Source organism: Cyprinus carpio, chromosome B5 (assembly GCF_018340385.1).
Source record: "Cyprinus carpio isolate SPL01 chromosome B5, ASM1834038v1, whole genome shotgun sequence".
Classification (NCBI taxonomy): Eukaryota; Metazoa; Chordata; class Actinopteri; order Cypriniformes; family Cyprinidae; genus Cyprinus; species Cyprinus carpio.
The window spans coordinates 34,434,088-34,451,088 of NC_056601.1; the positions used below are offsets into that span (position 1 = coordinate 34,434,088).

Genomic DNA, 17,001 nt, shown 5'->3' on the forward strand with positions numbered 1-17,001 from the left:
GTCATACACGCAATGTGCCCGGTCAATCTTGATGTCACGGCCTTTCAGGAAAGATTAGCTCTGAAGAAGCCAGCTGCATTGGAGCCCTCCGCCCCTTCTGGTAACCCCACCAGTCGTACGTTATTTCTCCTGCTCCTATCTTTAATGTCCGTCATTTTTTCGGTGAGTTGTTCCAGCTGATTTCTTAAGTTTGTGACTGTCCTCCTATCCTCACGCGCAGCTGCTTGAACGGAATCAATCTGGTCCCGTGTCTGCTTTACTGCGTTGGGTAGCTTTTCAACTTCTGCTTTTAACTCTTTTCAGAATCGTTGGTTCTTTGTATATCCAAATGTAGATCATGGAGTGCTGGGGTCAGTACATAGTCTATTGCTTCTCTTATAGTTGGAGCCAAAACCATATCAAGTGTACTTTATTGTTCTTTGAGCACTTGCTTGATAACGTTAGCTATAGCAGCATCCAGATCCTCTCTGGATATGCTGGGATCTTTGAATTTTTTCTTTATTGGCGATTGTTCAATCTCTCTTTTCCGAATGTCCTTGAGTGCTGGGGTTCTCATATTGGGCTAGGTAAAGAGTGGTTCAAAATTTACTGACAGGATATACAGTATACTATTTCTGACAAAGGGTCAAAGGGTCACATGATCTCGGATTATGGACTTTCTGACTAACAGACCTCAGTATGTTAGGTCAGGCCACACCTGCTCCACCGCAATCACACTTAACACTGGCGTACCACAGGGCTGTGTGCTGAGCCCATTCCTCTACTCCCTCTACACCCATGACTGCAAGTCTGTGCATGGATCCAACTCCATCATTAAGTTTGCAGATGACACCACGGTGATTGGCCTCATCAGAGACAATGATAAGACTGTCTACAGGGAGGAGGTACAGCACCTGGCCTCGTGGTGCCCTGGCAACAACCTGCTCCTTAACACCAGTACAAGACAAAGGAGCTCATTGTGGACTTCAGAAAGAAGAAAGGAAGCACGCATGACCCCATCCAGATTAACGGGATGGTTGTTGAACGTGTCTCCAGCTTCAAGTTCCTGGGAGCCCACATCTCGGAGGACCTGTCCTGGACCACAAACACCTCCAGCCTGGTCAAGAAGGCTCACCAGTGCCTCTTCTTCCTCGGGACACTGAAGAAGAACCAGCTGTCTTCAGCCATCCTGGTGAATTTTTACCGGTGTCCGATCAAGAACATCCTGACCAGTTGCATCACAGTCTGGAATGGGAATTGCTCAGTTGCTGACCACAAGGCACTGCAGAGGGGTGGTGAAAACCGCCCAACACATCACAAGGACACCACTTCCTGCTATTGAGGACATCCAGAGAAAACGCTGTCTACGTCGAGCTCGCAGCATTCTTAAGGACTCCTCTCACCCTGACCATAGACTGTTTAACCTCCTGCCCTCCGGGAGGCGCTTCAGGAGCCTCCAGACAAGGACCAGCAGACTCAGAAACAGCTTTTTCCCTACAGCTGTCTCCTTACTGAATTCTGCCCTCTGACCCCCCACCAAACACACACACTCTTTATACCTCCTCATCACTACATATGGTTTCCAAAAAAAAAAACAGTTACACTTGTTATTACTTGCACTACTGTCTGTTCATCCAGAACACTGAATGATCCATTTGCACACTGGAATATTTTTCTATGCACTTTTTTTTATTGTCCATTGCACTAGTGAAAATGGTGTTCATATGTTCATAGTTTCTGCTTGTAGTGTACATACACTTATTACGTAATCCATCTGTATAGTAAACCTGTCTGTATATCATGCTGACAGTGTTAAAAAATCTGTAAATTATGTCCATAGTACTGCCTTATCTGTATATTTATTGTACATTTGTAACGTATTGTAGACACTGTATATCCTGTACTTACTGTTATTGCACTTCTGATTAGATTCTAACTGCATTTTGTTGCCTTGTACCTTACATGTGCAATGACAATAAAGTTTAATCTAATCTTATCTAATATCTTTGATATGTTTTTTTGTTTTTTTTTGTTTTTTTGTTATAAAGTCAAAAATTTGGGTGAACATCATCTAAGTGTGGCGATTCCATAGTTTTTTTGCCAGGGGTTACAGTAACTTCCAGGCAGGTCTTTGGGAGATGGTTGGAGCTAAACTCTGCAGGACAGTAATACTCCAGGAGTGTAGTTTGACACAAACACACACACACACATCATCAATATCAACTCTATACATAGTAGTATAAAATATGTTATATTTAAATTATGTTAATGACCATGTTTGAGAGAGTGAAGAGTGTATCATTGTTCTCTACAGGTTGTATAATTGTGGCGTCAAAGATGAAGGTTGTGCTGCTCTGGCTTCAGCTCTGAGATCAAACCCCTCACACCTGAGAGAACTGGATCTGTCTGGGAATAGTCTAGGAAAATCAGAAATGAAGTTACTCTCTGATCTGAAAGATGATACACATTATAAACTGCAGACATTGGACTATTGTGAGTGTTTGTTTAAAGTTTTTAAATTGACCCAAGTTTAGTAACAAACTGTGTGTGTGATTGTAGAATATAAGATAATAACTTGGTGCCAATTTATTCTCTGTACTGAAATGTATGTGACTGTCTGTGTTTTATGGTAGGACTCTCAGTATTTAGACATCAGTCCAGTTTCCTCGGGATCAGCTGATGGTAAATAAGGAGCCGCTACAGAGACGTCACAGTCACACAATCAGCAGAGACACACAGCATCACACTGTCATGTGTGTGTGACTTTACATCACCACCTCCTTTTATGCTTGACCATGAAAATGAGTTACTGAAACATGAAGAGAACACTGTGTGGTTTATCAGTGTTCTGCTTCTTATCAAACGCCCTGCTTGATCTGGCAGACAGATAACGCCCTCCAATAACAACAGAAGCAAGGAATCTTTTCCCCAGCTTTACTATCAATCTTGGAATAACATAAAACTGTAAACATACAAAAAAATACAGAAATATAAGCATGTAAATCAATAAAGTGACCACATAAGACATAGTAAACTCTTTATACAGAGAATGACTAGCATTGCATCATTAGAAATATATTGCACAATTTGCAGGATAAAGGCAATAAGGTTAACATCTGGCATATAAAGTATAAAGAATTAACTAAACATACATTGCATAGAATCACAATATAGAAATGTTTTCATACAGAATGTGCCTTCGGATCAACTTAAATCGGGGAATGATAGCAGCCATAACCGCATGGAATTCTCTGCTGCTGCTGGAAATCTGACTCATACTTATGATGTCACGACTCTACAACCTTACATGCAGTACCCAACTTTGAACAGAGGAATCAGGAATCAATGGTCTGTTGTTTATAATGGCAGTGACTTTAGCCATAAAGGTGGTGTGTACCTTGTGTGTGAGTTTGGAGGATGTCATCTGAAGAAGCATAGAATCCAAGATCCTGCAGGTAAGCCCAATCATCCTTTTCCACGCGCCACCCATGTGCAATGAATGCGGAGGATTGAATGTCCATTTACAGCCGTGATTGGACAGAAATTGTTTTACCACCTTTTCATCCACATTAGAAGGAATTTGCAAGTCTTTACGAGCTCCAGTGAAAATGGTGCCTCTATCGGAGCGAATCTGTTTCACAGGACCCCGGATAGCCAAAAACCTCCTTAAGGTTAATGAAGCTGGAGGTATTTAGGGACTCAATCACTTCTATATGAAAGGCTCTGATATTTAGACATGTGAATAGCACTGCCCATCTTTTGCTTTCTGCATGTCCACCTCTTGTCTTACGAGCAGATACTGACCAGGGGCCAAACACATCCAGTCCCACATGTGTGAAAGGAGGCTCTGTGCTGAGTCTGTCAGCTGGCAGATCCGCCATTTTTTGCATCTCACAGCCCCTTCTGAGTCTGCGGCATACAACACAGGAATGGATGAGACTACTCACACGTCTTTTGCCTCCTATTATCCAATAGCCGGCACATCTAATTGCTCCCTCTGTAAAGTGGCAACCCTGACGATGTGTTCGCTCATGAAAATGTCGAATTAGCAGTGCTGCCACATGACATTTACCAGGTATAATATGAGGTCTCTTCTCTTCAGAGCTTAGATCCACTTTAATCAGACGACCTCCGACTCTCAACAATCCACTTTGATCGATGAAAGGGTCTAATTTCCGAAGCGTACTAGCTTTTGGAAGTGGTTTGTTTTGTCTAAGACACTGCAATTTGTCTGCATATGTCTCCTGCTGAATCGCTCGTACGATAATTTCCTTACTCTGAAGTATTATGTCAGCACTCAGAGGCAGTTTACAACAGTGCCATCCCTTGCATGTGGGAGGGTTGTCATTTTGACCTCGCTTGTAAGAGCACACAATGTAATTCAATTTGCCAATGCTCTGATCAAACGATTCCAGTCAGAAAAGCGTTCAAAGCGGTTTGAGACAGCAGTATGCAACACTGTAACTAATGGGTGAACTTCTGCATCTTGATCAGGATCAACAAGTGTGTAGGGTGTTTTAGTGGGAGTCTGTGTTCTTGGGTGATGCAAAAATGCGGGTCCACTGAATCAGATGGTGTCTTGCAATTTGGTTGGTGCTATGGGTCGTGTCGCAACATCTGCAGGGTTATGCTCCGAGCTTACATAATGCCTTTGTTCTGGATTAGTGCTTCTCCGAATTTTCTGTACACGGTTACTTACGTAGACATGAAATCTACGTTTCTCATTGTAGATATAACCAAGAACCACATGGCTATCTGTATAGAAGGTTATATCATCGAATTTGACCACAATTTCTGCAGTGATGGTTTCAATTATGTTCACAGCCAACACCGCTGCACAGAGTTCTAGACGAGGTATGGTGAGTTTTTGGTTGCGGTGCTAACCTCGCTTTGCCAATGATGAACCCTGTATGACTATTACCATATGCGTCAATCATCTTAAGGTAAGCGACTGCTGCAATTACTCTGTCAGAAGCGTCAGAGAATACAGAGAGCTCTATGAACTTGGCACCTAACAAGGATGTAGGTCCATAGCTTCTTGGGACATGTTGTAAATCTCTCAAGGAATCTCTCCATATTTCCCACAGCTCTCACTTGTTCGCAGGTAAGGGTGCATCCCAATCAGTAGTATCCTCAGTTAATTCCCTTAGCAGTATTTTGCCTTGAACTGTGATTGGAGCCACAAATCCTAGTGGGTCATACAAGCTGTTTATCACTGCTAGCAAACCACGCAGTGTGTAAGGCCTTCTCTCATTTTGAACATGGAAGTTGAAGCAGTCTGTGTCCAAATTCCAAAGTAGGCAGAGACTGCGCTCCATAGGAAGTGAACTGACACCTAAATCCAGTTCTTTCAGGAGGTAACCGGCGAACATTTCAACAAAAACTTTAATAATAAAATAAACACAAAAGAGCGTGACAGCCCCTCGCGGATGACTGTAAATAAAGTCCAGGCCTGATTCTCTCTCATCCAACACTGTTGATGATACTCCTTTTATCCTTCCGGAGCTCCTCCGTGGGACTCGAGAACGGTGAGTGGCGCAGGTGTCGTGCATTCTCATTAACTCCACCGGCCTCGCTCCATTCTCACGGCTCTCGGCCCCGCCCTTCTCGTCACACCTAACAGTCTACTCTGAGAGTTAGTAGACATGTAGTTGCAAATGAATGAGAATTAGTTGACATGTATTTGCAAAGTTACTTATAGCTAGTAGATTGTCTAAAGTGGATTATCAAAATAAAGTGTGACCCAGTTATTTTGGTCAGTTACGGCTTGTTAGTGCTAGTGTAACGAGTTATAGTGAATACAGTTTGAATGTAACATATTGTTTTTCACTAAAATCCTTTTTATTGTATTATGGGTTTATTTGTTATTGTATTATTGATTTATTTCCGTTTTTCTTTGAGCAATATATGTCGATGCTGCTGTTCACCGTTTAGAGACTTTTATTTTGATAATTTCTGTTGGCATTCGACTGACGCCATTTTCAAGTGAGTGCGCGCTTCTCGTCAGTTCGCATTGTATATGCTGGTGAGAGGTAAGCGTTTGTCAGAGCTCTTCATTTTATGGGTGAATTAAGTTTGCAAAGTGTATAAATTGACTAAATATTCTATTATAATGTTTTATTATAATTCATATAATTGTATGCAGTGTTCTGTTATAAGTTTTATGCGTGAGTGGATTAAGAATATGAAGTTATATCATGTGGGCCGTATGATATTCTACTGGCATGGTTTTGAGTCATTAATTAGCTAACAAATATTATATCATACAGGAATGTCTTTGGAATGCCCAAGAAAGAGAAAGATATGAACTTTATTCATGTTAATCCACAGGTATTTTACTCTTATTGTTTATTTTCTATATTCTTGTACTATGTTAATACTATGTTTCAGTGTTAATGGTCTCTTTCTCAATTGTTAAACTCAATTGTTAAAGTGAGTTCGCATTGTATATGCTGGTGAGAGGAATGTCTTTGGAATGCCCAAGAGAGAGAAAGATACGAAATTTATTCATGTTAATCCACAGACGGAGTGAAATTAATGCTGGGCGTGGCTGTCAATAAATCCCCTTTGGTGAACAGAAGTGAAAGTGTCCTGAGCCTTCTTACACACGTGTAACTGATAATGTTCCCAATCCAACAACTGACACTTTGCCCTTAGCTGTTCCAGACATAAATGATCCAAACTGGCAAGGGTTGATAGCACATATTGCTCAACAAGTTGGTCAGACAATGTTAGCATCTCAAAGGGAAGCTAGTTATGGGGAAGGAGAGAATAGAGGTGCACAAACACAGGGGTTAGATACCACTAAGACATTCTCAGATATACCTTCACTTAACTTGACTGGAGTGAGATTGGTCATGCAGTCAGACGCAAAAGAGCCCCCAGTCTACCGTGGTGATTCGTCGGACAAGCTTGGAGTGCATGAATGGTAGGAGCTGATGGACACATATCTGCGAAAGAGAGGAATACCATTAGCAGAGCATCATCAAGAGATTTTAAGCAGATTGATGGGTAAAGCTAAAGATGTTGTCAGAGTTACCCTTCGCTGTAATTCAGCTTTAAACCCAGTTGAGAACCCAAAGGTTATCATGGACATTCTGAAACAACATTTTAGTGATGTCAATTATTCATGTATGCCCTTGGCTGACTTCTATGGCACTGTTCCATTAACAGGAGAAGGTCCTGTTGAGTATTGGGTGCGGTTGAATAAAGCAGTGGATCTTGCGGAGGAAGCATTAAAAAGACTTGGAAGACGAATGGAGGATCTGTGTCAAGAAGCGGCTATGATGTTCATGAAGTACTGCCCTGACTCCTCTCTAGCTTCAGTGTTCCGTTTCAAAGCTCCAGAAAAATGGACTGCACAGGAGATACAAGAACAGCTTGACAGGTAACAAACAGAGTTGAAAGAGCAGATGTTGACGAAGTCGAAGCATCATATTACTTCAAGACATGTCACTACTCATGTTCAGGCGTCACACGAGTTTGATGAAGTGGATGTTGGCTCTTCAATAGAGCCAGGTGAGTGTACAGTCGTGGCCAAAAGTTTTGAGAATTACATAAATATTAGTTTTCAAAAAGTTTGCTGCTAAACTGCTTTTAGATCTTTGTTTCTGTGATGTACTGAAATATAATTACAAGCACTTCATACGTTTCAAAGGCTTTTATCGACAATTACATGACATTTATGCAAAGAGTCAGTATTTGCAGTGTTGGCCCTTCTTTTTCAGGACCTCTGCAATTCGACTAGGCATGCTCTCAGTCAACTTCTGGGCCAAATCCTGACTGATAGCAACCCATTCTTTCATAATAACTTCTTGGAGTTTGTCGGAATTAGTGGGTTTTTGTTTGTCCACCCGCCTTTTGAGGATTGACCACAAGTTCTCAATGGGATTAAGATCTGGGGAGTTTCCAGCCCATGGACCCAAAATTTCAACATTCTGGTCCCTGAGCCACTTAGTTATCACTTTTGCCTTATGGCACGGTGCTCCATCGTGCTGGAAAATGCATTGTTCTTCACCAAACTGTTGTTGGATTGTTGGAAGAAGTTGCTGTTGGAGGGTGTTTTGGTACCATTCTTTTTTCATGGTTGTGTTTTTGGGCAGAATTTTGAGTGAGCCCACTCCCTTGGATGAGAAGCAATCCCACACATGAATGGTGTCAGGATGCTTTACTGTTGGCATGACACAGGACTGATGGTAGCGCTCACCTTTTCTTCTCCGGACAAGCCTTTTTTCCAGATGCCCCAAACAATCGGAAAGGGGCTTCATCGGAGAATATGACTTTGCCCCGGTCCTCAGCAGTCCATTCACTATACTTTCTGCAGAAGATCAATCTGTCCCTGATGTTTTTTTTTGGAGAGAAGTGGCTTCTTTGCTGCCCTTCTTGACACCAGGCCATCTTCCAAAAGTCTTCGCCTCACTGTGCATACAGATGCGCTCACACCTGCCTGCCACCATTCCTGAGCAAGCTCTGCACTGGTGGCACTCCGATCCCGCAGCTGAATCCTCTTTAGGAGATGATCCTGGCGCTTGCTGGACTTTCTTGGACGCCCTGAAGCCTTCTTTACAAGAATTGAACCTCTTTCCTTGAAGTTCTTGATGAACCTATAAATTGTTGATTTAGGTGCAATCTTAGTAGCCACAATATCCTTGCCTGTGAAGCCATTTTTATGCAACGCAATGATGGCTGCAGGTCACCATGGTTGAATTGAAAATTTATGGGGAGAGCTGCCTAGTGCCTATTCTTGTTGTACCCGGCCAGCGGGATGATCTAATCATTGGCACAAATGTGATCAAATTCCTTGCACATCGCATGAAAGGCAATAGTGATTAATGGCGACTTGTTTCTAATCAGACAGTGGAACCGATGGCAGGATGTGAGCAGTTCCTAGATGTTATGACCAACATGTGTCGGTGGAAGGGCTCAAAGCTGCCAGACAAGGTGGGAACCATCAAGCTACAGCAGTGTGTCACCCTTTTAGCAAGACAGGAGCACCTCTTCTGGGAAAAGTTGCCGAAAAAAATTCCCCATGTCACCAGGAAGCACAGTTGTAGTGGAACCAGCAACTTAAAGGTCTGTGTCACAAGACATCATGATCGGGCGAGTTGTCACGCCATTATGGGGTGATTGCTGGGTTCCCGTAAAAGTCACCAATGTCTCTGACAAGCCAATTACTCTCAAGAGAAATCGCAAATTGGCAGATGTATCGCCATGTGTCGCCGTGGAGGATTTTGAACTTTTCCAGGGATTGAGTCGAACTGAGGTGTTTGTGACCCTGTAGTGTACACCGTAGTGGACAGGAACCTGCAAACGCACAATTACAAACTCAAGGATGAGAAAGGGAATGTGAGGATAGTGCACAGGAATTTGATGTTGGACATTAGTTTTCTACCTGTTGAGTCACCTGATGAGGAGGAAAGCTTCCTGCTTTCGGCAGGAGAGTCAGAGGATGAGACCTGTAGTGCTAGGAGTGAGTTCGGTGTCGAAAACGTCGATCCACCAGATCTGGAGGAAAGAACCATGAGATGTGTTAACCAAGAGTCTGAAAGCCCTCTAGTCCAGAACTTTGATGTTGAGGAAGCCATGGGCACAGATCATAACATTTTGGATAGAAAAGATTCCAGTGATCAGTTGCAGACTAAAGAGAATAGTGGCGGGGATCTTCCTCAGAGTGAAGCTGAAACCAGTCCAACATCTCTTGACGTTAACCTTGACTGTGACATGGATACACATACACTACACTAGTTCAGACTGACATTCAAACTGACACTGACACCCAATTCCAGTTCCTGATGTTCAGGGTGTCAGAACAAGGGCAGGTAGAGTTGTTAAGAAAGTGAACAGATTAATTGAGTCAATGGTTCAGAAGCCTTTTAACCTCCAAGGTGTAGGGAATCATTTGAAAAAGAGATCTGGGTCATTTCTTTCTCTGTGAATACAGTTTGAATGTAACACATTGTTTTTCACTAAAATCCTTTTTATTGTATTATGGGTTTATTTGTTATTGTATTATTGAGTTATTTCGGTTTTTCTTTGAGCAATATATGTCGATGCTGCTGTTCACCGTTTAGAGACTTTTATTTTGATAATTTCTGTTGGTGCTCGACTGACGCCATTTTCAAGTGAGTGCGCGCTTCTCGTCAGTTTGCATTGTATATGCTGGTGAGAGGTAAGCGTTTGTCAGAGCTCTTCATTTTATGGGTGGATTAAGTTTGCAAAGTGTATAAATCGACTAAATATTCTATTATAAGTACTTCTGAGACTGTATTCAGTGTTCTGTTATAAGTTTTATGCGTGAGTGGATTAAGAATATGAAGTTATATCATGTGGGACATATGATATGCTATTGGCATGGTTTTGAGTCATTAATTAGCTAACAAATATTATATCATACAGGAATGTCTTTGGAATGCCCAAGAGAGAGAAAGATTTTGTGTTCTGTATGAACAAAACTTACGGGTTATCTGTCATATGAAAGCCACATTCTGGCCAAAAAAAAAAAAAAAACACATTTTTCCATTTTAAATATACTTGTAAATTATGACACATGCTCGAATATCAAAGGTAGAAAATAATTTGTTTAAAGTGCTACTCACAGCTGTTATGAAATGTCAGTGTCCCTCCTTTGAATACCAAACCTCAAAAATATACAGACTGTACTTAGGTTTACAAGTGTAGGTATAAGTTTTTAATTAATTAAAAGTATTTCTCTGGTAACCAACAGCAGGACACAGATGCTGTCAGCTGAACAAACATCTATTTGACCTTTTTAGCCATAATAACCTGAGAAATCTGGTCATTTAAGCATAATGATGAAGCTTTAAGCCTCTGAATGCTGCTGCATTAGTGTGGCCTTGTGCATTTGAGAAATTAGCACCACACTTTGTGACATCTTGCAAGAGAGGAAATGTAATTGAACTCTGTGACAGCAGATGTTGCTTACTGGTGCTTAATTCCTGAAAGGTTTTTTACGTAAAGTCTTACACTCTCATATTTCCAGACAATATGTGAACACACAATGTATGGAAGTTGTGTGCATGTAACCAAGTCCTTCAATTTTGTGTCTTTTACAGTAATATCTGCTTTTCACATTAAACCTGAGTCAGGAGACGTTCCCAGAACAAAAATAACCAGCGTGTACTTTCTGATCAAGGACAAGTGCAACTAAATTTCAATTTCCTATAAAATGGGAAAATGCAATATTCTTTAATATAAACAATGAAAGACAAAATGTTGTGTGTACAACAATAGCATGTCATCTGTGCACAACGATAACATCTTAGTGGAGGAACAGGCCTTACAAGAAACAAGCCAACACTGATAAGCTGTCACTTTTATTACTTGGAGCATTGAGATGATTGCATGTAAAAATGCGTGCTATTGTTCTTTTTATGTTACAGAACTACTTTTATATTTCTATAAATTATTTTTTAATTATTCTTTAGAAAAGCATTAATTTAGTGATGGATTTAAAGAGCTAGGAAACAAAACATTGATCTTTAAACATATAATGCAACTAAGTTTACATTGGTTCAGTATTACACAGAAAACAATATTACTCCAGAACAGTATTAATACTCAGTTTCAATTTTAATTTAATTGATTTTTAATGTACTTAAACTAGTAGAAGCAAATAAATAAATAAAAATAAATAAAATAAATCATCATCAAAAAAAAATTGTTTAGATTCAATTGTATGTTCTTATATTAGTTTTATATCATTTGCAACTTACAGTGGGTTAAAAATAAAGTGTGCAGCGACACTTCAAGTCGAACGAATGAACAAACCGTGCGTGCATTTGCATCGCTTTTGATCGTTCTCTGTAGATCTCACCTTCTCATGCGGCACGATTGGTCGATTATAAAATACCTGCATGTTATTGGTCAAACTACTTTGGATGTTTTAGGCAATATAAAAATTCTTTCGATCAAATTTGGAAGGCAGCATAGATATATCCTTCGCTGCCTTTGATATCCCCACAATCCTTTTGCATTCCATTCCGTGACAGTTTGAGCTAAAAAAAAAATAAAGATGGTGTCTGAAAGTTGCGTTTGGTGGTCATTTGTGTGTAAATGTATATTTCTGATTAACTTTTTTGCACTTTTGATGTTATTTCTAGCGAGAAATCAGTATTATGGTAATTAATATTAGTTTAGTTTTCACCAAAACTCGTTATTTTTTTTTGTAGATCAGGGGTGTCAAACTTCACACTTGGCATTAACATGCAACCTGTATCCGGATTTTGTCCACATACACATTGAAAAAACAAGTATAAATGCACTTCTGATCAGAATGTTATCCGATCAGTGTGTCCTGGTCCAGAGGTAGTAAAGGACACATTGTGATCAGATCTCGTGTAATGTAAATGCAATCCAGCCATTGCTTCTGCATTCGCAGGTCGACATCACGCAAAACCACCACCCCCTTTCTCACGAACTGTCAGAAAAAAAAGACGAGAACACACCGTGTGGAGACTAGTGAGACTCCTACACTTTCTTTGATTTGTAAAATGTTCTGCGACTGCACCACTTCAGGTTGACTTTGCACCAGGCCATTCTCTAAAGACTTATTTAAATATTGCGCGGGAAAGACAGATCCGATTGGTTATCCAGACAGAAATGTCAGTTGATGTTGCCAAGTTTAAAACGTGCCATCTTCTGACTGACTGATGATCTGATCTGCTTGCTCGGATCACGGTGATCGCATGTTTGATGCCAAGTGTAAACGCAGCCTCAGTTCCTGAAGGGCCGGAGCCCTGCAGCGTTCTGTTCCAACCCTTCTCCAACACACAACAAAAATAATGAAAATACCATGTCGTTTTCAAATAAGCCTGAAGGACTTGATTATTTGGACCAGGTGTGTTTAATTTGTGTAGGGATAATGACCTCCAGGAATTGAGTTTGACAACCCTGTTGTAGATCATAAAACCGTTATGCTTGCCTCAGAACCCTGTCTCATGAGGTGCCTTCATGCAAAAAAACGCTGCCTGCAGCGAGGCAGCGAGTCAGCTGCCTAAGTTTTCGATTCAGGCCCTATAGTACCAGGATGATGAAGATGAAACAAGGGTGGACATTTCAGCATGATCCCAAACAGCCAAGAAAACTCTCAGTTTGTTTCAGAGAAAGAAAATAAAGCTGCTAGAATAGCCGAGATCAATAACCTGACTTGAATCCAATAGAAAATAAGAACTAAGGATCAGAGTTCATAGAAGAGGTCCACAGAACCTTCAAGATGTGGAAGATGTGGAAGAATGGGCCAAAATCACACCTGAGCAATGCTTGCTTTTGCTTTTCCATACAGGAGGCGTCTTGAAGCTGTCATTACCAACAAAGGCTTTTGTACAAAGTATAAATACATTTCAGAAGTTCAATAATTTTCCCATGTTTCATTCCATTTTTATTACACATAACTTAATTTCTAAAATTATTTGTTTTGTTTTCTTTGTACCTATGGATTACTTGGTTTATTACGACATCTGGTGAAAATTTCATGTCAACAGCACCTAGAAATATATTTACTGAGAAAAATGGTGACATGTCCAAAACTTATTTTACCCGCTGTATATAGCAGCACGGACAACATGGTCTAATGACAATTTGTAATTCTATCATGTTTTTTTAGCAAAATAAGTGACAAATTTGTATGAATTTGTTTGATCTCATTTGTACATTTTTATACAACCAGCTAACCCACTGAGGATTATGTTTAGGGGTGGGTTAGGAGTGCAGATTCATGCTTATGTTTTGTTACAAATTGTACGTTTTCCTACAAATCACATTGTATGATTTCTCATGAGATCAGGTTAGCAGGAAAAGATGCATGAGCATTAATGATTGTTCCCCTTCAGGAACTCGAGCTGTGTCAAAATGCTTTGAGAATGCTTCCAGTATGACTACGCTCTGAATCACATGTAATCAGTCTAATGGATGGGCGAGACATCACAGACGGGCTGTACAAAGTGACCAGGAAGCTATAAAGCTTGTGGGGTGGAAACAGTGGCAGCTTTTGTCATTCAGTGAAGCGCTCTGTGTGTGTATGTCTTATTTACCATTGTCTGTCACGATCCTGGTGTGGCATCATCCCTGAAAGCCCCGGCATTGCCCACCAAGCGGTGACATTTCAGCGGTTCCTCCCTCGCTGCTCTCTAGCATCTAGCCCCAGCCGTGAACCTGCTCCTCATGCAGAGAGGCACATAAGATGAGCGTTGCGACCCATACTCCCCCACGTGGGGACTGTGGCTCACGGCGATGCTCACGGTCAGAAACTTTTAAGTTAAAGGCCGATCTGAGCACCGTCCTGTTGGCTAAGAAGTCTTCGACCAAGAAGCCCTGATGTTTGTGTCCCAGGGCTTCTGAGGGCAGACCCCACTGAGTAAGAGTGGTGTACACCTCATCACATGGTGCCCATATATCCTCAGTGCCCTCAGGAGGCTGGGCTGTTAACCCTGTCACCACCGGTGCTTCAGAGCACAGCCGTCTCCAGTAAGCACACATCTTAGTGTCTGCCCAGAAATGTCTCGGCTCTGAGAGTCTTTGCTGCCCTCTAAGGAGGTCTCCTGAGTGGCTAGTTCAGTCTTCTCCTGCTGGTCCTCTGCTTCAGGGCACTGAACTGGGCCGCTCCTATTACAACCGGGGGTCAGTCTCGAGACACTGATTCCCTTAGTAGATTTTCTGGCAGTGTGGAATCTTCTGTCCCAATATCTCATGTTGGGTACTGCAGACTGCAGAGAGAGGTTGCAAAATTCAGTTTGGTTCTCTTCCCGCCTCATTTCAAAGGATTGTGGCTCAAGACCCAGGGGTTCTCCCCAGGGGAGATCCGCTTCGCATGATCAAGGTCACGCTGGGATAAGTGTTGTGATGGATGGGGAACAAGGTTTGTAATCTTGGGGTAACATGCTCCGCAAGCTTAAGGTCACATGCAACACGTAACGTTAACGACGGACGCGTCCCTCACCGGTTGGGGTGCAGTCATTAGTGACCTCCCTGCCGGCGGTCTGTGGAGTGGTCACCATCTTATGTGGCACATCAACTGCCTGGAGATGCTGGCTGTATTTCAAGCACGCTGAAGAGGTCCCTTTCAAGCTCCCAGACCTAAAAGCCACCATGTGTTGGTGCGCACTGACAACACAGCTGTGGTCTCTTACATCAATCTTTACAGGCTGGCACACCAGATCCTGTGTGGGCCCAAGGGAAACTCAGGAGACATCACACTGTCCCCTCTGGTTCTCTCTGACTCATCCAGCTCCTCTTGGACTGGAAACTATTGTACAGACGTGACCGAGGCTTTGTCTGTATTTCTTCCCCCTGATTGCTCTGCTCCTGGGAGTTCTGGAGAGAGTGCGTTGGGATGGGGTCCGTCTAGAGATGTTCCACTAGAGATGTTCCCAAAGCATTTTGACGCAGCGTCTCATTCCCTTGGGGAACATGGTTACATACAGAACCTAGACAAGCTATTTTAAAGCGACGCTTACTTAAAGTAGCCTACCCAAGATATGGGTAAAAGTAACCAAAACTATACTCAAGATTTTTGTCACATACAAAGTTATATACAGAATATAACCTGCAGTAAAATGTAACCAGGTCAGCTACTCAGACTGTGCATTAAATATAGAAACATCGGATAAAATAAGTTAAATAGTTAAATGTGCAAAAAGAGGAAGTACAAAATTGTAGTAATGAGGTAGTAACAATAAAAAAATCACAAAAACATTACCAAGTAATGCCAACTAAGTATTAATCAGAATAGCAGGCATAAGAGACTTATGGGGTAAGTGAGATTTGGCCATTAGACAACAGAAGCACTTGTGTGATGGCAGGAGACAGTTACCAGGATGTATAGAGTCCTTGATGATTTTAACAGCCCTGTTACTTCATCATCTGATGTATATTTCCTGCAGAGAGGTGAGAGCAGTCCCTTCTGCTCTCTGAAGGGCTTTACAGTCCTGGTTGGAGCGGATGCTGCACCAAACTAAAATGCTTTCTATAGCCCCCAGTATAGAAAAGTTTTCAGGATTTCTCCCCTTTGAATTGCAGGAGAAAGACAGGCTGTACGGACTTGTGCCCAATGTGATTTATCTAAATGTCGATTTGACATTTACCTGGTTGTGTCGTGTCAGTTAATGATTTATCTATTATTTTGTGGATTTTTCATGGGCTGATATATCAGCTGTTTCAGTAGTACACTATGCCATGTAGTGTTCTCATACAGCATCAGCTACTGATTTTACTGGTTACATAATTGACGTCAATGGCACATTAATTTATAACGCTTTCTACAATACAGATTGTTTCAAAGCAGCTTTACAGTAATATACTGGACAATAACAGTGGCAATGTTTCAAAATGCATCATTTATTAAAGCAATTCAGTTTCAGCTGGAAAGTGTACAGAAGATAATAGGGTCATTATTCAGCTTTAATTTAGTTAATGTGAATTCAATTAAATTCAATAATTGTCAGCACTGCAAAGTGTAGCATTACGTAAATACTGTAATTCAATTTAGCTATAAAGCAGCTCTAATGGTCACATTAAGGTCCAATTCTCACTATTAACTATTTGAATCAATAATCTTCTAATTTGCTGCTTATTAATAGTTAGTAAGGTAGATGTTACATTTAGTTAGGGGGTGGATATGGTCATGCAAAATAAAGCATTAATATGTGCTTTATATACTAGAAATATGCATGCTAGTTAATAGTGAAAATGAAAATTGCTCCTTATAATAAAGCATTACTACTTTTATAATATCATTGTTCAGCTCAGTTCAATTCAAGTTTGGTTCTCAATCAATAGTGTCATTGCAGTCAAAGCAATAATATTTTCTATAATAAGTATGTTACCTTGGTTTACTGACACACCATAGTGGCAATCAAGGTTATATGCTTGGGAGGGCTGAACTGTTTAATCAACCAACTATATATATATATTCTGGACATGCTGAACTTTACATGATAATCTACTGAGTCATAAAAACATTATGGCTTAATTCTCAAGTACTGGCAGTTTAGATACAAGTTCAAAGGA

The 17,001-nt window shown here is 41.1% G+C and overlaps 1 long non-coding RNA gene across 1 annotated transcript; it reads left to right on the forward strand.

The window, feature by feature from the left end:
* Positions 1 to 2,040: 2,040 nt before the first annotated feature.
* LOC109069530 lies at positions 2,041 to 6,559 on the forward strand. The gene is made up of 2 exons (XR_002014235.2): positions 2,041 to 2,472; positions 2,613 to 6,559. It is a non-coding gene; the product is annotated as an uncharacterized LOC109069530 (long non-coding RNA).
* The last annotated feature ends 10,442 nt before the right edge of the window (positions 6,560 to 17,001 follow it).